General features: G+C 44.5%; 2 non-coding genes across 2 annotated transcripts; one reads left to right on the forward strand and one right to left on the reverse strand.

The window, feature by feature from the left end:
- Positions 1-6,332: 6,332 nt before the first annotated feature.
- Positions 6,333-6,404, reverse strand: TRNAA-AGC. The gene has a single exon. It is a non-coding gene; the product is annotated as a tRNA-Ala (tRNA).
- Positions 6,405-17,342: 10,938 nt separating this feature from the next.
- Positions 17,343-17,415, forward strand: TRNAR-CCG. The gene has a single exon. It is a non-coding gene; the product is annotated as a tRNA-Arg (tRNA).
- The last annotated feature ends 2,389 nt before the right edge of the window (positions 17,416-19,804 follow it).

Genomic DNA, 19,804 nt, shown 5'->3' on the forward strand with positions numbered 1-19,804 from the left:
CATCCTCTGCCCTCCCCCAGGTGATGTATGATCACCTTGGCCCGCTTCCAGCAAGAATCCTGTTAGGTCCATTTAGCCAGGATCCACCCTTCCCCCTAATGTTTCCTCTTAGTAATATTCTATCCACCAAAGGACCCCACCCCACTTGGCTATAAATTGCTCCTCGCCAAATACTGTATTTGGAATTGGTCCCAGTTCTATACTGAGGCCTCTTTCCCCCTATTACAATATTCCTGAATGAAATCTATTTTTCCTGCTTTAGCTCCTATCCAGCTCTGGCTTATCTTTAACAACATTAATATAGACCATTGACCATCATGTTGATAGAGGAAAGGAGAAAAAACATACATGATTATCTCTATAGATTCAGAAAAAGCATTTGACAAAAGACAACATATATTTAATATTGCAGTGGGCTGCATAGTGTCCTCCAAAAATTCACATCCACTTGGCTTTATTTATGGGACCTTATTTAGAGGTCCTTATTTAGAAATATATGACCTAATTTAGAAATAGGGTCTTTATAACCTTATTTAGAAATAGGGTGACTTTATTTGTGACCTTATTTAGAAATAGGGTCTTTGTAGATGCAATTAGTTAGGAGGAGATCATATTGAAATGTGGTGAGCCCTAAATCCACTGACTGATGTCCTTATAAGACGAGGAAAACATGTAGACACAGACACACAGAGGGAAGCAGGCCACACCACGATGCAGGCAGAGACTGGAAGTGGAACAGTGCCAGAAGCCTCCGGAAACTAAGATGAGGCAAAGAAGAAATCTTCCCTAGAGACTCAGCAGGAGCATAACCCTGCTGACACCTTGATTTTGGACTTCTGGCCTAGAGCACTCTGAGAGAATAAATTCATATTGTTTTAGGCCACCCAGTTTGTGGTAATTTGTGACAGTAGCCCTAATAAACTAACACAAATATTCCAAAAGCACTAATAAAATAAGAATTGATGGACACTTCTCAGCATGATATTTTTGTCCCACTTTTTGGGTGTCATAATCCTCATGTATTCTACAACACCCCTCCCACTCCACTTCACATTGAATCTGTGGGGTTATGAGAAACAAAATAATGATATGGTAGAGATAAGAGACATTGATATAGGGAGAACAGAACTCCAAGGGCCTGGTTTTCTGGGTCTGAGCCTCATGTCTCTGGCCCTTTACTGAAAATCAGGAATGAGTTGGAAATAGTTTGATTGAGAAAGAGCAAATCATTGATTCTATATACTTTACTTGGTTCTATGCAGCTGTTTCAACCAAAAAATGAAAAAAAATTCATAGATGCCAAAAGTTTTGTTGCATTACTCTTTGATGGTAAATCAGTAAAAGGAGATTTTTTTTTTAAATAATATTTTAAAGATTTTATTTATTTATTAGAGAGTGAGACAGAGAAAGCACAAGTAGGGGGAGGGGCAGAGGGAGAGGGAGAAGCAGACTCCTCGCTGATCAGGGAGCCCCATGCGGGGCTCACGGGGCTCAATCCCAGGACCCTGGGATCATGACCCCAGCTGAAGGCAGCCTCTCAACCGACTGAGCACCCTGAAATGAGGTTCTGATTTAAAACCCACCCAATCCTCTTTAGGCTAGTGGCCTAAAGATTAGATGAGGAACTGCTTTAATACGCTAGGTTCAGTCAGTAGAGCAGGTGACTCTTGATCTCAGGGTCATGAGTTCGAGCCCCATGTTGGGCATAGAGATTACTTTAAAAAATAATACAAACATAGTGATTCGAAGGGGCACATGCACCCCAATGTTTATAGCAGCAATGTCCACAATAGCCAAATTATGGAAAAAGCCCAGATGTCCATCGACAGATATATATATATATATATATATAATGGAATATTACTCAGCCATCAAAAAGAATGAAATCTTGCCATTTGCAAGGATGTGGATGGGACTTGAAGGTATGCTGAATGAAATAAGTCAATCAGAGAAAGACAAATACCATACGATTTCAGTCATATATGGAATTTAAGAAATAAAACAGATGAACATAGGGGAAAGGAAGGAAAAATAAAATAAGATGAAAACAGAGAGGGAGGCAAATCATAAGAGACTCTTAACTCTAGGGAATAAACTGAGGATTGCTGGAGGGGAGGGGGGTGGGGGGATGGGGTACCCGGGTGATGGGCATTAAGGAGGGCACAGGATGTGATGAGCACTGGGTGTTTTACATTCAACTGATGAATCACTGACCTATACCTTTGAAACTAATAATACAGTATATGCTAACTAAATTTAATTTAAATAAAGAATTTTAAAAATTAAAAAAAATTAAAAATCTTAAAAAAAAAAACCCAAAAACCCAAACACTAGGTTCCTCTCCCTTCATTGTCCCAGAGACCAAAGCGGTCATCCTCACTTGGAGCTGGCTGCTTGTCTTAGGTTGGTGCACTCGCTCCCCTCGGCAGCTGACCTCTGGGCCATAGTACCTGGTCCCCTTTCATGCCAGGATGGTGTATGTGGTTCTCCTGAAGGAAAGCCTAGTACCCGTTAAACACAGTCCAGAAGAGAGGAGGGGGGAAATAGTGAGACAGAAAAATCTCCTGATTCACGAGTTTTTGTGAGCTATGAAAAGACATGGATCATATGAGCAAGAATATTTAGAAGAAGTTCTAAAATAGAATCCTGTTATGGTCCAAGCCAGAGAGGATGTTGCTGTGCCCACTGCCAAGCTTTTCGAGGCAAAATTTCTAGCGCGGTCCGGCATGAGTGTATTTACAAGGCTGTGAAGCAGACGGAGGTGACCAGAATTATCTGCTAATATGAGTATACTAATGAGCCTCCTTGACCTCTTTATCAGACAGAGAAAGGGGGATATCTCCTGACCGCCATGTGCTGACTGAAATGCCCCCTGAACAACTGTGATGTGTCGATGGTTCATATCTTTAAAAATTCAAGGTATACTTTTGTGCTGTAACTTCTTTAAATTCAGTAAAGGAAGCTACCTACCCCTTTGCCAACATCTACTCAGGTCACAGGACTAATAGTTCTAATGTGAGCAGGAGAACCTGCTAAAAGTTTAAGGGTTAATTAACATCTACACAGAGAGTACATGTGACTTCAGACTGTGATTCTGAAATGCTGTGATATAGGAACATGGAGATTTTTTTTAATTGAGATATAGTTGACACATGATATTATATTAGTTTCAGGTGGTCAAGAGATTCTCCATACATTATGCTATGCTCACCACAATGGAAACACAGAGATTTTTAACTGTCTTGGGAACCTCAGTTTAAAATTGGAGGGGCACCTGGGTGGTTCATTGTTGAGAGTCTGACTCTTGATCTCAGCTCAGGTCTTGATCTCAGGGTCATGAGTTCAAGCCCTGTGTCGGGGTCCATGCTGGGCGTGGAGCCTACTTAAAAAAATTGGAAAATGTTAATGGTTTATTAGAGGAAAATCAACATCTGAAAAAAGTTCAATTATGGATATTGAAGCCTATTCTACAGTTAGACCTTTTGAAGCTTAAGAAAATGCCCTAGACACCTATCCTCGGTGTTGTAAAAACAGTTTCTCCATATGACTTTGAGAATCCAGAAGGACATAATCAAAAACAACAATCTACTATTACAGAGTTATTGGCCATCTCAGAACTCTGATCCACAGCAAACGACTTTGAGGTTCCCAAGATGGCCATTTGGTGGCGCCTGCATCAATATCCAGAACGTTGAACTGCGTATTTCACGGTGCTCATAAGGGCAATGACAAATTCCTCCAAACTTTTTAGTTATTGTTAGGAAAAGTTTATTCAACAAGCTCTTTGGGTGGCTGAATCTTTTCTATCTCAATTTAACATAATACCTCCCCCTCAAAACAAAATTAAAGCTCTGATAAAATGCTTAAGTTTCTCCCATTAAAACATACAACTGAGAAATATACAAAAACTGAGAAAACAGTCCAAATTAAATTTATGGTTTTTTAAATCAACATTTTCAACTTTTCAGAAGAGCTTTCTTTATCCTAAAATTCTACCTTTAATCCTGTTTAAAGAGAAAGTGAGGCATGTTAAAAATTTTTAAGAGTTTATTTGAGCAAAAACTGATTCTTGGATCAGCTACTGGCACACTGGTCTTCCCCCCGTGACACAAGGTTGGGGGACAGACCGGACACAGAGAAGCCGCAGAAGCAAAGAAGGGCAGTTATTTGACTGGCTAGAAAGCCTCGTTGCCTGTGATTGGTTGTCCTTATTGTTTGTTTCTTCACCTTGAAGCATACCCAGGCTTCGTTTTAATCTACTTCTGCAGGCATTAGAGCCCCCTCCGTCCTCTGGCCTCCGTGTTTAGTTGATTTAAGAGTCCTAAGATGATATGACCACAAGATCCTCACAAACCCTTACTTACCATATAACATCGTTATATGGTTCAGATTGATTTCTTCCTCTGACAGGGTCTACCCTGTTACTGATGGAGTTCAGGACATGCTACTCCAAAAGATGCCATTTGGGTGTATTAGATATTTTAAGCCGAAGGAATCTGAGAAAACAGCAAAAGCAGAAATGTTGCTCTGACCTTCCCTATTGCCCTTCTTCCGTGAAGCAGGTCGTAAAAGGGGAACCTGTGAGAGATGCCCTCCCTATGATGGAAAGGAGCTTCCTTCCTTCTAAAGACAAAGGGATGCCAAGAAGACCCCTAAAAAACAAACCTTGCTGAGTTCCCCCCAATTTACTATAATTACTTCATACTCCCTAACCAATTTATTGTTTACAATTATACCCCTTAACCTATCATATTCCTCAATTTATTATTTTTATAATGTATTTATTTACAATTTATTTATTTGTATTTGTAATAATTTATTTTATAACTTATTTATTTTATTTTTGCATTTTATTACAATTTATTTCAATTTATTTATTTACAATTTATTACAATTGACCTCATACTCCTTAACCTATCATAGCCCTCCATGGCTGCCCACACTGCCTCAAACCTGGCATAAAACACCCAGGTCTGTTTCTCTGGGGCTTCATTTCCTAGGGAAGGCTCTCACGTCACGGTGTCATGTAGAACTTCTATTAAATAAATGTCTATTGTTTTGTCCTGTTAATCTGTCTTTGTCGTTTTAATGTTAGACCCAGCCAAGGACCCTAAGAGGGTTGAGGAAGTCTTTTTCGTCCCCATGTAACCTTCTAATCTTGCAAGTATTGTCACAATCTAAGGGCAAGTGTACAGTCCTGTGTCCAGCAGGTATAAGGTGTATTTCCAAAAGAGACACTACCAGACACACACACATGAGTCAGGAAACTGGGTGTTTGGGGGAAGACAGCCCATGAGGTTAACCTTAAAAATACATTGGAAAGGTCTGGTTAAACACAAATAGCCCCTTAAACTCTGGAGCATCCACTCGGTATCATGTTTACCCCTGGGCAACAGGTGCATAGCCCTGGGGCCTCTGCTGGCCATGTATCCTCCTATGGATATGGAGTCCACACTCTATTTACTCGGGCCCCCAGAATTCTCTGCCAAAACAGCCCCATCGTCTCTCCTTCCAGGCCTCTTTTCTGAGGCCATCCTTGTGAGCGCAGGGCATGCCCTTAGCATCATGCTCCCAGGCCTCGCAGCGGGCCCTGGACTGGCTCTTTGCCAGGGGTGTGCTTGAAGCTTGGAAGTGTGCCTTGAGATGTTCACACACGCAGGTACAAAGCCCTTCAAAATGTGGGATGGAGCCAGGAGTGGTAAGAAAAGGGAATGGGGGCTGTATCTTTATTTTCTGATTTCTCTCCCTAATTTATCTTTCCAAATGAACCAAGCAGGAGTTTCCTCAAATCAGTCAGATAAGAAGGATCGAATTTATTTAACACAATAAAGAACTTTTATCTAGATCCGAAGCTTACTGTATGCTTTAAGAGTTCCTGTAATTAACGTCAGGAACGGCGAGTCAAAGAAGCGCACAGAACGTGTAACCGCAGAGGGAGGGGTGGGGAAACAGATGAGGAGGGAGGAAGGCGCGCGGTCTCGGGAGGAAGGTGGGGGGCTCCGGGGCAGAAAGCGGGGGCGGAGGAGGAGAATTTCCTGAGCGCCGCGCCCCTTTTCCCCTTTCTGCGGGTCTTGCTCTTCGCTAACACTGCGAGATGAAGCTCCTGTGGCGCGCTAGTTAATTCGGTGCGGAGCGTGTGCTCGGGGTCGGGGAATCCGGAGCCAGCAGGTGCCTGCAGACTTGGCACCCGGGGCCTGGAGCAGAGACGCGTGCGTTCTCGTTTTTCGTGTGAGTTCAAGGAACTGCAAGAGAACGAAAGAGCGAGAAAGGAAGCGAGCGGCAGATACGATTTAACAAATGATGAGGCGACCAGGCAGGAGTTCGAGCAAAAGTGGAGGTGCCGGGGATTGAACCCGGGGCCTCGTGCATGCTAAGCACGCGCTCTACCACTGAGCTACACCCCCTCGCGCTCGGGAGAGGCTCGGGAACGGCCCTATGGCTCCTCGCCGCCGGTGTCGGCCGTGTCGAGGTCGGTCCCGGGGCTCTGCGCCCTAGACTCTGGCTTGCGGCCGGACGCAGTGTCAGCGACCGGCCCCGTCTGGTCCGCAGAGCTCCCTCCGGCCGCCACCTGCCGGGAACGCGCGGCCCGGCGCGCAGGGCGAGGTCTGGGAGGGGGCCTCTCTGCCGGGAAGGGCGGCCGGAGGGGAACTGCGGGGGGCCCGGGGCGGCCGCGCGTGCAGCACCCGCGGGGGGCGTACCTGCCGCGGCGAGACGCGGACGGCGGGGACCCGGGCGCCGCGGGAAAGGAGCGGCCCCCGGGCGCGGCGGCCGGCGCGGCGCCCTCTTCCGGCCGGAGCCCAACGAGCGCGGAAGGCGGGCGGGCGTGCCGCGGAGGCTGGGTGTGCAAACCCGCGAGCCCAAGAGCGGGCGCCTTGGCGGGCGGCTCTGGGAGCGCCGCGCCGCGGAGCGCCGCTGTGCAGGTGGATTGTTTCCACGGAGCACAGTCAAGCCCCAACAGACTCAGAAAGGACTCTGGAGCTCCCGCTTAGCTAACCGCCAGCCGAGTTCAGACCGGGAGCCTACGCCTGGAAGACAGCTACCGCGCAGGCCAGTTTTTAAAATACAAGGAAGGCTTCTCTGCACGCCAGGGCAGACCTTTCTTAACCACGCATCGACTCTGGCAGCTTTCCGTGAATTACTTCCCTTCCCTTTGCAGTCCCTCCGTCTCAACAGCCGAAAACTGCTCCTTTTCCTCCGCGGCACTGGGAGCCCCGTCACCACCCGAAGCGGGGCGGGGCGGGGGAGCCAGCCTGCGGGGGTCGGCTGCAGCGCGGCGTGTGGCGGTGGCGTTCCCGAGCGCAGGCGGGCGCCGCCGCGGCAGCCCCGGGAACGGGCTTTGCGCGCTCGCTTGCGCTTTGGCGTGCTTGGTTGGCAGTCCTGGGCAGAGCACGAGGAAAGACAGAGTAGACACATGCGCGTGCTTTACGAGAGTCTCAGAGAAATAACGAAGTTTCTGAATGTAGGCACCGAAGCATATTTTACTTACAGGTCCAAGGTTCAAGTTCTATCCATGGGCATGCGAACCGCGTCTTTCTCCTCCAAGGTAAAGCTCTCGCAACCGGGCTTGGCCCCGGAGGCTCTCCTGCTAGTCGCACGCAGATCTGAAGAGCAGAACTGGGCGGGTAAAGGGATTTTGCCAGGATTGCCGTAGGATCGCAGAGCCAATTGCTCAACGCTTTGCCAGTCACGGCCGGGGGTCCGTCCCACTCTAGGGAAGGAGGCATGCTGGGTGGTACCTGCGATGTCCAGGGGAACAACGCCTAAGGCCTAAACCAGCGGAGGCTGTAGAGATGGAAGGGATATGACCTTTAACAGGAGAAGGAAAGTGAGGAAACAGGATTTAGAGTCTGGATGGATCTGCAAACAGCGAGCGCTCACAGAATGCACACCCGTAGCTTGCCTAACGTGGATGTCCTTGTCTTTCCCCAAGCTGGTAAGCTGGGAGCAGTAGAATTTCTGCTTATTTGTTTGTTTTTATTTGTGGTCAGTGGGATGGGATCCAGAAGATGAACGTAAGTTTGGTTTTGGACAAGAATTTTTAGACACGTATGGGACAGCCTCCTGGAACCCTCTGATGAGCACTGTGATCCATGGCTCTGGAAGTCTGCGGAGACCTCAGATCTAGAGATTCTGATTTTTGTATGTATGCAGAAGAGAGTGCCCATGAAAAATAGACGGGATTTGTTGCTCTTCCAGGGCTGAATCATAAAGACATTTTTATTCTTTTCTTTTTAAGATTCTGTTTATTTATTTGAGAGGGAGAGAGCAAGCACGAGTGGAGGAAGGAGCAGAGGGAGAGAAGCAGACTCCCCACTGAGCAGGGAGCCCGAGGACCCTGGAATCATGACCTGAGCTTAAGTCAAGAGTCGGTTGCTTAACCAACTGAGCCGCCCAGGCGCCCCATAAGGACATTTCTTAACCAATCCTCCAAGTTCTTTCTTGGGCTACTCTCCTAATGAGCAGGCCGACTTGGAACCCATGTGTTGAAGATGGTGAGCCACACACTGAAAGGAGCTGGGTCCTTGACCTGTTGATTGAAGGAACACCCCCCATTGATCAGGAACCCCCATTCTCTACTGTGTGTGTACAAGAAATACATTTCTTTTCTGCTTAAGTCATTACATATTTGGGGGGGTTGTTTTGGTTTTACAGCAGTTAGCACGATCTTAACATCTTTATCATCTTTAATCTGTAAATTCATGGCCCTTGATTCTAGGAACGTATTTTAAAATATTTCTTTGATAATTTTCTTTTTGTTCTTTCTTCTTCTTTTCTTCTGTCTTCTCATTCTCTTCCTTCTCTTGTTTAGAATTCCTATTAGTTGGTTGTTGAACTACCTGGAATCATCTCTGAATGTCTTCACTTTCCATTTCTGTGTCTTTTTGTTATACTATAAGAGAAATTTCCTCAGCTTCAGAGAGCCATCCCCACGTGGAACTTGCTCATGGAAAGCTCCTTTTGCAAGGAGGAAAATAGGAGCTCATGATTCTACCCTCCCTGCCCTTCTGCTACTCCAGCTCCAAGTTAGGGGAAGAGAGAAGGGAATTCTTAGAAATCCCTATCCAGACAACTAGGTATTTGTATTTCTGACTTAATTCATTTTGACTCTTTCTGCATCTGTGAAAGTATTCAGCAAGTATTGAAGGTACTGAGGGAATTCGGATCATTCTGGAATTCTTCCAAATAACTTCTTTATTATTTCCTTCTTCTTACATAAACACTTGTTGAAATCGCTTTCCAAGCCCAAGTTGGAGCCACTCCTGCCAGGGGGTGCCACGTCAGCAAACCAAAATTTAGGTAAATTCCACATCCTTGTGGATGACCTTGACCTGCTTGGCCAGAACTGCAGAGTATCCGGTCATTCCCCACATGCCCGGCCAGCTCTGGGCCTCCTCACCCCAAACAGGGTTGATGTGGCCCCAGCCCATCAGCAATTTTTTTGTTTTTCTCTTCCTTGTTCTTTATTCTTTATGCTATAAAAGTTTCCTGCCTTTTAGCCCATTTTGCAGTTCTCTGAAAGGAGATTGTCCGTTTCATGAAGTGTTAAAGTTCATTTGTATCACCTAAATGGTTTTCTTTCGTCATTTTTTAAACACTAGAAAAGCAAGGATCAGCCACCCTCTTGAATTCAGCAAGAGCTCCTAGGCTGCAGGCTCCTGCAAGCTTCAGGTCACAACTTCCCTCACCAGCCAAGGTTCTTTTTCACTCTTTCTTCTCACAATGCTGTGGAAGAAAGAAAATGCAGTTCATATATGAAAAAACTTCAGGGGCTCCTGGGTGGCTCTGTGGGATAAGCATCTGACCCTTGGTTTCATCTCAGGTCATGATCTCAGGGTCATGAGATTAAGCCCTACATCGAGGGCTCCCCACTCAGTGCAGCTTCCCTGGGATTCTCTCTCCCTCTCCCCTGCTCTCTGTCTCTCAAATAAATAAATCGTAAAACAAAACAAAAAGCTTCAAGGATTTCCCAAATGTAATAACAGTTTGAAAAATATGCTTGGCATTGCCATCAGATGTGAAGCAAAACAAACAAACAAAAAACAAAAAACACTTTTCTAAACTATAGTTAAAAAATAATTTAACCGTGTTAGAAGACTGAATTATCTATTTCTCTCTATAGAAAATAATGCTACAAAACTGTTATTATGGGGCACCTGAGTGGCTCAGTCGTTAAGCGTCTGCCTTCGGCTTAGGTCATGATCTCAGGGTCCTGGGATCAAGCCTTGCATCGGGCTCTCTGCTCTGCGGGAAGCCTGCTTCTCCCTCTCCCACTCCCCCTGCTGTGTTCCCTCTTTCGCTGTGTCTCTCTCTGTCAAATAAATAAATAAATAAATCTTTAAAAAAAAAAACTGTTATTATATGAAAGGTTATAAAAAATAATGCAGCTAAATAATGTAGAAGAAACATAGAGGTATATTAATAAGTTAACTTTGTGTGACGTTTGTGGAATTCATCAGCTTTTTAAAATTTGTAATTTGTTTCAATTTGTTTTCTTATTCTAAATAAATATTTACTTTCATAGCAATTTTGTATTCACGTTTTTATATTTTTTTCTTAAAGATGACCCCAATATTATATAAGCTTTGGGTTCCATGAGACATGGATCTGATCTGCCACTGAATTTTAAAAACCACACATCTTGGGATGTCTGGGTGGCTCAGTTGGCGTCTGCCTTCGGCTCAGTTCATGATCCCAGGGTCCTGGGACTGAGCCCCGCATCCTCCCTGCCCAGTGGGGGGCTTGCTTGTCCCTCTCCCTGCTCTTATGCTCTTGCTCTCTCTCTCCCTCTCAAATAAAATCGTTTTTAAAAAATAAAAATAAATAAAAATCACACATGTTTACCCCAAACATTATTACCCCAAGCAAACATTATGACTGATATAGATATATCAGGAATGGAGACATTGAGCTCTGTGATGGCCGAGTGCTGAGGTGTTGGGCTTGAACTCTACTGGGGCTGCCCTCAGCAAGCTCGAGTCCTGCTCACAACAGCTTCGCTTTCTAACCTAGCTGCTGCTAAGAGTTATTCATGGCCGCGGTACCACTAATTGTCTGTGTTGGAAAAGACAACATTAGTACCATGGCAGCAAGCCCCTTCCTTGTGCCCAGGACTGCTTGGCAAGATACGGGCATATGCCGATTTGAATCTCAGCATTCTGACCTCAGTCTTGACTTTCTTTTCTTGCTAGAGAAGAGCGTTCTCCAAACTGAGGTACTCCAACTTGAAATAATTTCCTATTGAACAATTCTGTAACCCAAAAAGAAAATAAGTCTGAAGTTATTGGTTTTCAGGGAACTTGAGCTGCTCCTAATTATCCCCAACTCATTCCATCAGTTTTTGAGTGCCTTATCTGAGCAGCTTCAAATCTTGCATAGAACCCAAAACATATTCAGGATATAGTAACAATTTTCAGAAATCCTTGAGCAGATGGTCAAAGAAAAGCAATGTGGTCACCTAAAATGATGGCAGGCTTTGAAATAACGTTATGTACACTTCCAATATCATTTAAACTGTTTTGCAGTATATTTTTAAAAATTAAGTTTTCCTCATAGGGGAAGGGAAGGAAAAATAAAATAAGATGAAAATAGAGAGGGAGACAAACCGTAAGAGACTCTTAACTCTAGGAAACAAACTGAGGGTTGCTGGAGGGGAGGGGGGTCGGGGCGGTAACTGGGTGATGGGCATTAAGGAGGGCACGTGATGTGATGAGCACTGTTATATGCAACTGGTGAATCACTAAACTCTACCCCTGAAACTAATAATACACTATATGTTAACTAAATTGAATTTAAATTAAAAAATTTTTAAATAAATTTTCCAATTCATTTAAAATAGCTTGTGTACCAACTTTCATATGGATTTCATTGTGGCTGCATCCAACCTCCGAGCAGAAAACTGTAACATTCCCCCTGCCGATCGGCATAAGGTAATGAGAGCATAGAGCTAAGCTTTCACCCTTTCTCAAGGGTGAGTCTCCCACATTTGTCCTCTTCTGTAGACCCTGAACCTCTCTAATGACTCCCTCTCCTGGTCATCTTCTGTCTCACAGAGCAAGCTGACTGCAGGGAAGATCATCCCTGCCACAACCACAGCCACAACCACAGCAGCTATAGTTGGCCTCGTGTGTCTGGAGCTATACAAAGTGGTGCAGGGACACCGGCAGCTTGAATCTTGTAAGAACAGCTTCATGAACTTGGCCCTGCCCTTCCTCAGCTTCTCTGAACCCCTCGCCCCACCCCGTCACCAGGTGGGGACATGCTTATATGGACACCTTTGGTTTTGCCCATCAGTGAGTGAGGCTGTGTGTATGTGGTGGGTAGGACGTGTGTCTGCATCTCTGTACAACTGTCTCATAGCAGGTGGCGCTTTGTATGCTGGGGTTCCTGTACCTTTTGTATACCGTTTGTCCATTCATCACACAGTTTTTTGAATTGTGCAAAGTATGAGTGTGACCGGGCATATTTGAGAATTAATGAGAAGGCCAGGATGGGAAGGTAAAGGAAGTGGAAGGTGAGTGAAGGAGATAACAGGATCGCCTTATTGTGTAGACATATTGGTCAATATAAGAATATCAGTTGTTTGCACACAATGATATGGGGCCACAGGAGGGTTAGGACAAAAGAAGGTTGTGATTGATACGTCTTAAAAAGTCAAGTCGAGTGGTTGGGCTAGGATCATCTGGGTTAGCCTGTATTGCACTCCCCTGTGTTTTGTCCTACAGTACTATAACCAAGAGTGGACATTGTGGGATCGCTTTGATGTACAGGGGCTACAGCCGAATGGTGAAGAGATGACTCTCAAACAGTTCCTTAACTACTTTAAGGTGAGCCTTTTCTACAGTCACTCCACCTAGGGGTGGTGGTTGTGCAGGTGATTCGTACTCTCCTTTTCTGTGACACTGTTGTCTGTCCTCCTTCCCACCCTCCTCCAGACAGAGCACAAATTAGAGATTACCATGCTGTCCCAAGGTGTATCCATGCTGTGCTCCTTTTTCATGCCAGCTACCAAACTCAGGGAACGGTTGGATCAGCCGTGACTTGGCCGCTGGGCAGGCTGAGGAAGGCCCCGTGTGGGGTGGGAGGCCTTACTACTTAATGTTCATGGTTATCCCTATCTTCTTCACCTCCATGTATCTATCCTCTCTTGCTTTCTCCTCCCTGACCTCTTCTCCCTCTTCCCAGGATGACAGAAATTGTGAGCCATGTGTCAAAGCGAAAGCTGGGCCACCACGTGCGGGCCCTGGTGCTTGAGCTGTGCTGCAATGATGAGGCTGGCGAGGATGTTGAGGTCCCCTGTGTACGATACACCATCCGCTGACTCCCCAGTCCCCAAACTGTTTAGTTTCAGATCCCTTCTAGTTGTGGCAAAACATGTGCCTAGCCAGGCACATAAGCTTTATATCCTTTTGAGAACTTTTTTTTGTGGTTGCTTTCTACTGTTTAGAATTGGAATGGCTAATAAAGACTTATTAATGCAAAAAATAAAAAAACAAAATAAAATAGCTTGTGTAAACTTGACTCCAAAACTTTCCAAAGCTGAATGAAAAGGAAACAAAAGACCAATCTCACTCATGTGTATTGTCACAAAAAATATGAATAAAATGTTGACATGTTAAAATGAACACCATATTGGACTAATACTTTTCTAGAACATGAGAATGATTTATCATCAGGAAAAAATCACTATTAAGATGAATTAATAGCTTGAAGGAGAAAAAAAATGAAATCCTCTTAGTAGGTGTCAAAAGGAATTTGGAAAAATTCAAAATCCAAATTGGTGCAGCTACTATGGAAAACAGTATAGAGGGTCCTCAAAAAATCAAAAACAGAACTACCATATGGTCCAACAGTTCCACTTCTGGGTATTTATCCAAAGAAAGCAAAAACATGAACTTGAAAAGATATCTGCACCACTATGTTTATGCAGCATTATTTACAATAGCCTATGTGTCCATTGACAGATGAATGGATAAAGAAAATGTGGTGTGTGTGTGTGTGTATGAGTATTTTCCAGCCAAAAAGAGAAGGAAATCCTGCCATTTGTGAGAACATGGGTGGACCCTGAGGTCTTTATGCTAAGTGGAATAAATCAGACAGAGAGACACAAATACCATTATGATCTCATTTATATGTAGAACCTAAAACAAACAAACAAAAAACAACCCAAAACCCTCTTACATACAGAGAACAGATCAGTGGTTGCCAGAGTGGGGGCAAAATGAGCAAAGGGAATAAAAAGGTACAAACTTCCAGTTATAAGATAAATTAGTCCTGGGGATGTAATGTACAGCATGGTGACTCAAAAGGAAAAAAACTCAAAAATCAGAAACTTTCCCAGGCAGATTGGAGAAGACTGTTTCTATGCTTCCACCATATCCTAAAACTAAAAAGCAAGTGTTTTCTGAAGAGAATCAGATCGTCCATATGACTCCAAAGCCAACATCATATTTAAGGAATAATGTGGTCCGTCTAGTCTAACCAAGTACAAGAACAATGAAGGGAAGAAATCAGACAGAGAGACACAAATACTGTTATGATCTCATTTATATGTAGAACCTAAAACAAAACAAAACAACCCCAACCCTCTTACATATAGAGAACAGATCAGTGTTCTACACCTACCCTACAAAATTGGGTTAGGGGAGATGTTAATGATGTCAAGATAGAAATCCAAGAGAATCCACTAAAGAGCTTAGACTTCAGAAGTTCAACGTGATATGATGAGCACTGGGTGTTATACTCAACTAATGAATCATTGAACATTATGTCAAAGACGATGTGCTATACCTTGGCTAATTGAATGTAAATAAAAAAAATAATTTTTAAAAAAAGTTCCATGTTATCTCCTCTGGAACATGACCACCTGTTTCTAAAGAGTGCTACTTAATTGTCATGCAAAACTTCCCAGCTTGGATCTGCAAACCACCTTCAAATTTCTAAATTTGTTTGTTAGGGGGTATTAAGATTCTGTCTGTATTTTCACTGTGACCAAAAGATTATTAATAAAATCACAAACTCTAGCATGTTCTTTGTCTTAGAATTATGTGTCAAATGGTTTTGTTTCTGCCGTTTGAGCCATAACAGAACTAGCAGGTCTATAGTTTGCTGTGCGTCAGCCCTTCTCCCCGCCCCCTACCCTCTCTACTCCCCCATCACCCTTTCAGAGAAAAGCTCCCAGATTTGGAACCATAGGTTTCTGTTTCAGTGGAAAACAGAATTCCCTTGCCTCCCTAAGGACAGAGGGGCATGTCTTGGTCAACAAAAATGCAGAAACTTTTGTAGCCATGTGATTTATGAAGTTGGGATTAGACAGAAAGATAAATGTAAATATTATAATGTAGGGATGTTTCCCCCTTTTTTCCCCTTCCTTTTCATTTCCTTGTTTTCTCTCTGAAGTGTAAATTCTAAGATTTTAGCCCTAAAGTTACTTTTAAGACAGTGCAAATATGTTGATTTCTCATTATGAATGGGGGAAGGGAAATTTGTTAATCAGGCAAAGGAGGGGAAGGGGAGAGACAGAAGTTAAGGCCGAATGTGAAGCTTTTTTTCAGTGAGGTTTGTGGCAAGTGGGCCCAACCATTACTTTGGTCGCTGAAAACAGAGGACGCATTCCTCTTCTCTGTCCATCCAGCCCTCCCCAGGGCTCAGGCACCTTACCCTGATCAATGCTAGCAGTCTGGGAAGCCCATCTAATGAAAGATCGCCTTATGCAAAGAATCCACATAATGTTGAGTCACTGAAATAGTTCGGTTTGCAGAGCATTAGACTGAGGCTTGAAGTTCCATGGTTAGATCTTGCATTTCACTGAAATTATTTTCTCGTGGCTCTATTCCAAAAGTAATTGACTAAGGGCCCCCACTCCTTGCAGAAATAAATATTTTAGAGTGACAACATAAATTTTTCACGTTTTACCCAAGGGAAATTCAGGGCACTACCCCAAAAAATGGCAGAAGTGGGAAGGTCACTCTGACCTTCCTCCCACCCCTGAATTAGGTCATAAAACCACCAAGTGAGAGGCCCCTTCTCTATACTGAGAGGAAAGGAGCGTCCTTGTCTCAAGAAAACCAAGGGAAATCAAGAAGAATCCTAACAAACAGGCCTTGCTAAGCTTCGCCCAATTTACTACACTTACCTCATAGTTTTTGACCTGCACTATTTTTCTCTGGCTGCCCACTCTTCATCAAACCCAGCATAAAAATACTCAGACTAAACCGTTTCTTATGGTCGTCATTTCCTCATGAAGGCGCCCACATCACGCAAAACTTACATCTAATAAATTTGTATGCTTTCTTCCTGTTAATCTCTTTGTCCTTTTAATTTCTGGACACAGCCAGAGGCCCAAAGAGGGTCACTTTTTCCTCCCCTACACTGCCTTCCTAAAAGAGACAAAATATATTTTGTGTGTGTGTGTGTGTGCAGCCGTTTCTATAATCCACGAGTTACTACGCCGCGCCTTGCGCTCCTTCTGGGACACCCTCCGCGCTGCGGCGCATCTCTCCCTGGCGGGTGAGCCTGGACCCCAGCCCTCCACAGCAGGCACTCCAAAAATGCTAAGCCAAGGACTGGGCCAGAATGTGGGTTTTGCCTTAACCCCCAGGGAAGTTACTGCTGGAGAAAACTGGGAGACATGGGAGACGTTGGCGAGAGAGACCCTCTCCGTGGGAGGGTGTGAGAGTGGAGGGGAGAATTCTGCTTTGACTTGGGTTTGCTTCAAACAACTCGTCATTTTCAAGGGACCCAAACCATCGAGTCCGTGGACAGACGGGGGTTACTGCTTTACTTCTAGAGTTGGACGATTCACACCTCCCCTGTTCCACCCACTCCTGGTGGCTGTGAAGCTCTTTCCAAACCCCTGCTGCTCTGCGGACTAACCCGCAAACGAGCCAGGGGACACCGCCGCGTCGAGGACAGGGGACACTCCTTCTCCCCGGAGCTCACAGACGCGGAGTGGCCGGCCTTCCTCCGGGCTTGTGCGGCCTCCCGGGCCCTCAGCGCCCTCGAGGCCTCCAGGCAGCCCCGGGCCGGCCCCGGGCAGGTGGCAGCATCAGCCCCGCACCTGCGCCACCTCTCCGAGCATCCGTCAACGCCTCGGTGGTGCTCCCCTCCAGCAGCCAGCCTCCTCTCTCTGACGTGCAGCTGCGCGTCCCCGCGGGCTCTGAGGGTCCGTGGCTCAGCTGCGCGTCCCCGCGGGCTCTGAGGGTCCGTGGCTCAGCTGTCGGTGAGCTAACCTCGAACGAGGAGCTCTGTAGGAGCAGCATCCCCAGCACCCGCCGCGGGAAGGACCCCTCCCCACCGCGCTACACACTCTTTGCACACAGCGTAGCGAAGCTGACCTGACAAGCGGCCGCGTGGCCTAATGGATAAGGCGTCTGATTCCGGATCAGAAGATTGAGGGTTCGAGTCCCTTCGTGGTCGTTGCCGTTATTTTCCTCTCCTGCCGGAGGGTAAGGCGCGCACGACCCCTCCCGTCTGCTGGGCAGCCTTTCTTTCTCATTTAACAAGCGCACGCCGCCCTGCGCTGTGCGACACTTGATTCACCAACGGACAAGCCGCAAGCAGCAGGTGTGTCCTCAAGGCGCTTCCTTTCTAGTAGACCCGACAGATGACGTCAAGTAAACAGAAACACAACGACTGAAATTTGTTGGAAGTCCTAGGAAGGAGATAAGCGACGGGCTGAGATCAAGAACAGAGTATTGCTGGCAGAAGGAAAAACTGCTAACTCGTGGACAACCTGGAAACACCTGCTCTTCCCAAAGCTCAGATCACTAAACTTTTGTTTTGGGGGGCGGGGGCCGTGGGGAGGAAGAGTTCACTAAAAAAAAAAAAAAAAAAATCAGTGCAAGGGGGTAAGGGTGAGTTGAATTTCTAGGAACAAGATCCCTGACTAGGATTCCCTATGACTGTGGCTTTGCACTTGCTCTGAAATTGGTGTTCTCCAGATTTTCATTAGTTACCATAAATACAACACTACCTCCCAAACAGTGATCTCAGAAGCCTAAATAAAGACAGAAGCCACTCAAGGCTTTTTTATCCTAAACTGAACTGTCCTCCTGAGCAACTACTATTAGTTGAGTCATGATGGGTTCAGTTTTACCAAGGGTGCAAATGCCATAAATGGATCTGAACAGCAGGGAGGTTCCTCCAAAAATTAAAAATAGTACCACTAAAAAAAAAAAAAAAAAAAAGATCCAGCAATTCCACTTCTGGTTATATATCCAGAAGAATTGAAAGCAGTGTCTCAAAGATGTATTTGCACACCCATGTTCCCAGCAGCATTATTCACAACAGTCAAGAGGTGAAAGACACCCACATATCCTTGGAAGGATAAATGGATAAACAAAATGTGGCACATACATACAGTGGAATATTACTTTGTCTTAAAAAAGGAAGGAAATCCCGTCACATGCTACAGCTTGGAACCTTGAGCTTGTTAGTTAAGTGAAATAAGCCAGTCACAAAAAGACAAATACTGTATGATTCCACTTATACAAATTTCTAAAATAGTCCAATTCATAGAAACAAAGTAGAATGTTGGTTACCATTCTGTGGGGGAAAGGAAACTGGGGAATCGTGTAATGGGTATAAAGTTTCAATTTTGCAAGATAAAGAGTTCTGGCGATCTATTCCACAATATGAATATACTTAACGCTACTTACCACACTTAAAAATGGTTAAGATGGAAAATTTTATGGGTTTTTAAATCACAACTAAAAATACACATAAATATGTATCTTTTTTAAAAAATCACTTGGTCATAAACATATGGGTTTGTTCCTGAACTCTCAATTCTTTTTTTAATTAGGTTTTTAAAATTTAATTCCAGTATAGTTAACATACAGCGTTATATTAGTTTCAGGTGTACAATGTAATGATTCAACAATTCCATACATTACTCAGTGCTCACCATGATAAGTGTACTCTTAATCCCCATCACCTATTTCCCCTTTCCCCCACCTCCTCCCTTCTGGTAATCATCAGTTTGTTCTCTATAGTTAAGAGTCTATTTCTTGGTTTCTCTCTCTCTCCTTTGCTCATTTGTTTTGTTTCTTAAATTCCACATATGAGTGATAGCATATGATAATTTTCTTTCTCTGACTTATTTCACTTAGCATTATACTCTCTAGAGTGAGCCTTGTTGTTGCAAATGGCAAGATTTCATTATTTTTGATGGCTGACTAATATTCCATTTGTATATATATCACATCTTCTTTATCCATTCATCAGTGGATGGACACTTGGGCTGCTTCCATAATTTGGCTATTGTAAATAATGCGGCAATAAACATCAGGGTGCATGTATCCCTTCAAATTAGTGTTTTCATATTCTTTGGGTAAATATCCAGTACTGCAATTACTGGATCATAGGGGAGCTCTATTTTTAACTTCTTGAGGAGCCTCCATATTGTTTTCCAGAGTGGCTGCACCAGCTTGCATTCCCACCAACAGTGCACAAGAGTTCCTTTTTCTCCACATCCTCACCAACAGGTGTTATTTCTGTGTTTTTGATTTTAGTCGTTCTGACCGGTGTGAGGTGATATCTCATTGTGGTTTTGATTTGCATTTCCCTGATGATGAGCATCTTTTTATGTGTCTCTTAGCCATCTGTATGTCTTCTTTGGAGAATGTTCAGGTCTTCTGCCCATGTTTTAAATTGGATTGTTTTTTGGTGGACTCCCAATTCTATTCCATTGGTCTGTATGTCTGCCCTTACATCAGTACCACACAGTTTTGGTTACCTTAGTTTTCACTAAGCTTAGAAATCAGGAAGTGTGAGCCCTCCACCTTTGTTCTTCTTTCTCAAGATT

This window comes from Neomonachus schauinslandi, chromosome 8 (genome assembly GCF_002201575.2).
Source record: "Neomonachus schauinslandi chromosome 8, ASM220157v2, whole genome shotgun sequence".
NCBI lineage: Eukaryota > Metazoa > Chordata > Mammalia > Carnivora > Phocidae > Neomonachus > Neomonachus schauinslandi.